The sequence below is a fragment of the Choloepus didactylus genome, chromosome 11 (assembly GCF_015220235.1).
Source record: "Choloepus didactylus isolate mChoDid1 chromosome 11, mChoDid1.pri, whole genome shotgun sequence".
NCBI lineage: Eukaryota > Metazoa > Chordata > Mammalia > Pilosa > Megalonychidae > Choloepus > Choloepus didactylus.
In genome coordinates this window covers 46553593-46560678 of record NC_051317.1, presented here as the reverse complement: position 1 = coordinate 46560678, position 7086 = coordinate 46553593, and positions in this window count along the sequence as shown.

The window sequence follows — 7086 nt, the reverse complement described above, 5'->3', positions numbered from 1 at the left end:
CAAATGTCCTCACCTTAAGCCCACTACCAATGTTCAGGACAGTAACTCAAGTGAGTAACATGATATGACACATTGGATTAGAAAAGGGGTTTATCACCCCAGGAGGATAGAATGGAGAAATAAAAGACTAAAGAATCCTCCTACTGGAAGCAGTTGTAAATTATAGGAAAAAAAAATAAAAATAGAAAAAGGACAGAAATCAAAGTCATATTAGATGTACAGCATATCCTTGGTGGGAAATTAGAGAGAGATGATAAGAAAGTCATGAGAAGGAAAAAAAAAACAAAAAAAAAATACAAAAAAACACGACTATCTCCAATACATCTTACGAATATACATATTATTTTATTACAAATTCTCTAAATAAGGAATAAAGTAAAATCAAATTGTGCATTAAATGAATAACACATCACATCTAAATGAAGTTCATTGCAAGAATAAAGATTAGAAAATCTATGCAATGGCATCATAATCAGAGGAGAAAAAATATATTTATGAGCTTTTTGCATTGTAGCATTCCCACTTACAATTCTAGGGGCAATGATAAATCATCAACAAATTATTTTTGGAAAAATTAAAAACATTATATATATTTTACATATAATTATATATATTATATACATTAGCCTACTTACACATCAGTGAAAAAAATAATTTGTAAAATGGTGTGATCCAAAATGTAATATAAAGCAATGAAAGGAATGGACTAGAAGTGTATATTGATTGCCATGTATTTATCTCAGAAGCAATGCGGCATTCCTATTTTATACCCATACTTATTTAATCTCCTTAATTTATCTGGGCAGGCAAAATGTTTATGCTTATTTTGTAAACTTCTGTAATTTCATAATTTCAACAACCCTTCCTCTATAAAATCGACTGCTTTAATATTTGGCATTTAAGTTTTCATGACAATTATTTCTTTATTTGAAATGATTAAAAAAGTAACACTTTGGATTGCTCAGCAACTTATTGGGCTCCTAATGTTTTATGCCCTGATTTCATTTGAATTGAAATTTCCTGTTGGAATTTCACCTTATCTTTTAACTTTTACAGCCCAGAATAATTTCATTTTAGAATTGTCCCTGTAGAATCAACATGAAGTAATTTTATTTTTCCTAATTGTGAAACACTTCATTTAACTTGTAGCAACTATGCATAAATTTAGGTACAGTAGAATTGTCACAGTCTCCTTGTGTCCTCTTGGCCCTGATTCTTCCTGTACATGCTCAGTGTCCTACTGAAAGCCTCCATAACTTGACGAATGAAGTCTTTCTTTCAAGCTCAACTTGAGAAAGATTGAAACTGATGGAGATTGAAAGACTCTGCAGAGCAGTCAGCCCTCAGTCAATGGCCAAAATGACTTCCCATTCTATTGGATTGGGCAACTCTGGTTTCAAGGGCTCATATCAGAATTGCTATCAGAAATTCTACTGGGTATGGCAGGGATTCTAAACTTTGGACTCCGGATTTATCAAGGAGAAGCAGAGAGACACAGGTAGGTAGTAAAACAGGAGGTTTAAGAGCCATAGAAGAAAGAAAGGCCTACTCTTTGCCTAATCAGAATCACAGAAAAACAACATAGGAAAAATGGAGAAGTAATATTTGAAATAACATCTGAGATATTTCCAAAGTTGAAGAAGAACATGAATTCATATTTTCAGGAGCTACTATGTATTCAAAGCAGAAAATAAATCATTTATAAAGAAGCTCCAAAACATCAGAAACGAACAGTTAAAACCAGCCACAGAGAAGACAATGATCATCTAAAAAGGAGGAACCATGAGATAAAGAGAGGATTTTTCAATGGCAAAAAGTGGAAATCAGAAACTAGTAAAATAATATTTTACACTACTGAGAGGAAATGTTTATCAGTCTGGAAATATATGCCCAGGACATAAAAAAAAAAAAAAAAACTTCCATTCAATAATGAGAGGATGAAATGACAATATTTCCAGGTAAAGTAAAACCTAAAGAATTCAGCATGAATAGAAATTCATTAAAGGAAAGTATAAAGGATGCATTTCACAAAAGGAAATTAATCACTGCAAGAATATCAAAGAGGCAAAAATTAAGGGTGAGAAAATGAAGTGCTAAAAGTCATCGTTTGAGTGGCATATTTCTCTGTCAGAGTGGATTACTCTATTTTCAGTTATTTAGTAAATTCATAGCAATTATATCTGCATTATGGATGTCATTTTGTTACACTGAAAGCATGCATTTTTCACAATCACTGTTTTCTCTATAAATCAATGGTGTATTATATTCATAATTTGACCCTTCTTTTCTCATATTAATATTTTCTTGACATCTCTTATTCATCCATTTATTTTTTTCAGCATACATATGTAAGGAGTGTTTGAATATTGGAGCTTGCTTTCTTTCTACCTAAATGGATGCAACTCATTAAAAATTGTATCTTGAATGTAAACATTTGGTAATATTATTATTATTTTTTTTCACCCTGGTTTTGCTTCGTGAATTGCTAACTAAATGTTGATATATCCTTGTATTTTATCTTTGGGCATATATGTTTCTTTCTTGTTCTTCTTATCACACTTCCTGTTCATTACAACCTGCTGTGTCTCTTCCCCTCAGTCCCTCACTTTTAAAGAGAGTTACTGAGGTCTGTTACTCTGCTTGTCTGTTTTCTAATGGCTTTGTAAAGTAGGGCTCAGCTGGAGTAGTTGTTAATATAAAATATTGGATTTGGTCTCTATGGTTTTTTTTGGTTATTGAGTTGAAAGTACTGTGCAAGGATTTATTCCATTTTATAACAGAGTACTGGATAATCCCTCAGTTTGGGACAAACTCATGAGCCTTTGCCAATGCTAGAGGCAATGTGATGATATTTATATCGTCCCATCGCCAACATGCAACCAGAAACTGCTCTCCTATTCTCACTCACCAACACAGGGACAGATAGGGAAAAATAATGTTTTTGATTACAGTGAGGGAAGAGGAAAGTCCAAGGAAATTTTTGTAAATTTCTTTCTAATGTCATATTCTCATAGGGACTTTCTGCCCTTTGTTTGTTTAGTATTATTTTCTCTTAAAATTTTATCAATATTATGTATGATTATTTTACTAGAGAAAATAGAATCAGTTGTTATTATTAAAAAAAAAAAAAACTGCTTCTAATTGTCAATGAATTAGCACAACAAAGTGGTATTACCTGTTTATATCACAGTTTCAAGTCATTTGGCTTCCTCCCCTATGGTGACCTGGGGATCGAGCACATTCCATCGTATATGCTTAGATCTGGAACATTCAACCTCCAAGGCCCCTGCCAAAGGGCAATATGGGCTGCTAGATGGTGTGCAGCAATTTTAGTGACCAAGCCTGGAAGTATTTTACATCATGTATGCCTATATTCCACTAGTCAGAATTTAGTCATGATCTCCAACTTAACTGCAAGGAAGACTTAGAAGCTTAGCTTTCTATTTGTCCAACAAGATAAACAGTGTTTTGAATACACTTTGCTTTGACAGAGCCCTTTTTTGTCAATCCATTTTGCTTTACTTCACATCTCATCTCCCTCCCCAAGGGAGACAGTATAAAGTCTTATCTAATCACCAATTATTACTCAGGGTCCAGGACCTCTAGGTGCCATCAGATTCAGTTGTGACTCCTTTTAGTCTGAAGACCTACAAATTTAAAGGGAAGATTATTTGCCCATCTCCAACACACCCAACATGCAATGATGGTGTAGGCATGAGATAGCCATAATACACACTCCCATTTGGAAAGGAAAATATTGGAGGGCATGCAACACCAACTGGATAATTAAAAAAAAACTTTAAATCTCACTGGGAAAGAAATTTTAATAAACTGTCCAGACACACAGACCAGAGGTAAAAGAAATTACTTAATTAGGCTCTAATGTTGCCTACTGGAATGAACAACTTTGTCCACAGTTCTTTGCAAACTGGTTCTAACTTCAAAGAAATTTATCCTTGTTCATTATTCTCTTTGACCATATCAGAATGGGGAATGCAGATCATGCGCTCCTTCAAGGATCCACAATGAACCTCCCTTCTTCTAAAAGAAAGTTAGGGCCCAAAACTTTTTTAGGTCCTGGAGACTTAAAGTCTTTTATAGATGAACTAATGGTTTCTTTGTTAATCTAGCAAAATCTTTGTAGACTTGTAATCTATTTGCTTCTGTCACCCAAAATTCCTTCTTGGAGACAGATGTCAAATTTATTTTACTTCCCTGCTTTCTGGCTCCCACATCTCTTTCACTGTTTCACTAGCTGAACACTTTAAAGCTATCTGGGGGTAAAAAAAGCAAATGAACAGATGGGAAGGCCATCTTCAATGTGACCTTTCTCCTGAGTCACTACATTCAGCCAATAATTTTTACTGCTATCTTTTCTTTAAAACTTTTGTAAAATCCCGTTTCAGATATAGTTTTCACCTCTCTCTGACAGGCCTTAAATTTCTAGAATCTCCCTTATCCTTTATATTGCCCTAGTGGTTCCTGTTACAAATTAATTAAATTGAATTTTAAATTTGAGTCTGGGTAGAGTACAGGTGTGACACAATGAGAAACTGAGGCCATAGTGCATGAGAAAAGATAATTTGTTTCTCACAGGTCCCAGGGAGAGACAGATGACACGGGGAGTCTGGGGAAGCGTGATGGGCTGGGGAGCACACAGTCAGAGAAAAAGGGAAATGTGGGCTTGGGTCTCTACTGTGTTTCAGGGGTGAAGGTGAGTAGATTTCCCATGACAATCAAGGATTGATTTGTTTAAAGCAATGTACACAGAAAGGGAAAGGGACTAGGGGACCATGGTCAGTTGGGATAGTGAGCTTATCATTTGGGAAAGCTGTAGGTTTTTGTTGAGGTATCTGGGTGGTATGGCTGGTATCTGCAGATGGGAATATGGGTTCTGGGGGTAGTTTATGCCCCAGGGCTGGAAAGCTGCTGATAATTAGGCCAAAGTTCAGTGTTGAGGCAAGTGACTTAGCCAAAATAAGACCTGCTTGGGCAGCACACAGAAATTATTGATAGCTGCAACAATCCACCCCTTGGTTCCTTGGAAACATTCATTTGGAGGATTGTGGCAATGTGGGTGGCTGATATATTTACTGCCAAGGGCATAGTATTGTCAAGCCAGTGTATAAGGCACTTGATGATATTGGTTATTATAAAAATGTCAACATATAAATAAACCAAGAGCTGGAAGTCTTTGCATAGCCATTGTCTTCAACTTTCAGGGGATAGGTAGGAGGAAATGTCAAGAGGTTTTATAGTTCTGAAGTATATGTTGAAAAAACCTTGGTTATATTGTGAAATGCCTCAATCTCTTGAGACATCTTTTGTAAGTTAATTTTTGACTGGCTTTGAGTTAACATATGTGCAGCAGGAGGTGTTTATTATGATTCAGCAACCCAGATTTTTTACCAAGGGGTAGACTAAGGTAAACTGTTACCCAAGACTAACTGGGCTAGGGACTCTTTTGTCATATTAGGCCTTAACAGCATATAGCATATATAGGGAAAGAAGTTTAAGCAAAGGAACTGAGGGCAAATATGTGGTCCTCTAGGTGCCAGAAGGTGGTCCCTGCTGCGTGACATTAAAGATACAGTATTTTGCATGCCAGTATGGGCATGACAGAGGCAGAAGCAATTGTGGGGGTTCCACTCACAGTGACATATATTGCATAGGGAAGAGAGGCCTATGGTTAGGTATCTTTCATTTTAGCCAGGTAATAATCTGAAGGTTCCCCCTCTCTATTTCTCAAGGCAACATATGGGTTCATCAACTGGCTCAAGCATAGGGGTGGCTCTGGTTCATCGGGATGACAGGAGCAGCTGTGGTTGACTCCCAGTGGTGGTCTTGGGCAGCGTCCTCCCCATTGGTGAATAGTGGGCTGAGTGATGTCCTCTGGGGTGGTGACTCCTGAGTGCCAGCCGGAGTGTGTGTTTCCCTCCCAATTAGAAATCCATAGAGGATGGGAAATTTCGTTGTGGGCTTTTAAATAACATTGGGCAGTTCTAGTCATGATATCTCTATGTTTTTGCAAAATGGTTGCCATCGCAGAGCTCCATTACTTTTAGGTGGTTGTCCAGGATGCACCTAGCAAAGTCTTTGACTGCATGCTCTCATATGTCTCCCTTAGCTTCCTTCCACAGAGAGAATATGTTTTGTCCATAGTAATATGCCAATTGGGTATTAATTTTTTGTAGGACCTCTTTGCAATCTAAGCTCTTATCTTAGAATAATATGTCCAGCAGGCTGGCATAGAGGACCATTAGCCATGAAGGCTTGATTTGATTATACTGGTGAGGCTATTGGTTCTGTATGGGAATCTTATTTAGATTACACCTGGGATGAGAATCATGAATGCATTAACGTCAGTGGAACCATTTGACATATTGGTTGGAAAGTCTTTCAGTTTCCTAGGCTGTTTTAATCCAATACCATGAAATAGGTCATGTTATACAATGGGAATTTATTTTCTCATGGTTTTGAAGTCAGGAAAATATCCAAATCAATGCATCATCAAAACAATGTTTTCTTCCCAGAAGACTGGCTGCCAGCGATCCTTTGGTCCTCTACCACATGGCAAGGCACATGGCAGTGTCTGCTGGTCTCTCCCTTCTCTTCTGGGTTCCTTAATTTCAGCATTATGCTTCCATAGTTTTTTCTCTGTCTGATTTTCATTCTCTTATAAAGGACTCCAGTAATAGGTGAGGTAGGTCACACTGTAACTGAAATAACCTCATCAAAAAATCCTACTTACAATAGATTTTTATTCACAGGCATGGATTAGGTTTAAGGACACATTTTCCTGGGGCACATACAGCTTCCAACCACCACAGATAGCTTTGGGTCATCAGCCATGCTTGGTGGCATGCTGGGTGCAGGAGGTTGAGGAGTGACAGTCAGCAATTTCCTCTGTCCCATTCCTGTGTAAAAATTTAGGATTAGCCAAATATTGTTTGAGCATCCTGGGGCTTGCCTGATGAGGCCTTGAGTTTTGGTAAATAAGCCTATGACACACGCAGCCAGCAAAAATATCAAAACCCTGAACCAGATGAACATTGTCATGGCAGGCTTCTGGGGCTGCTCTTTGTA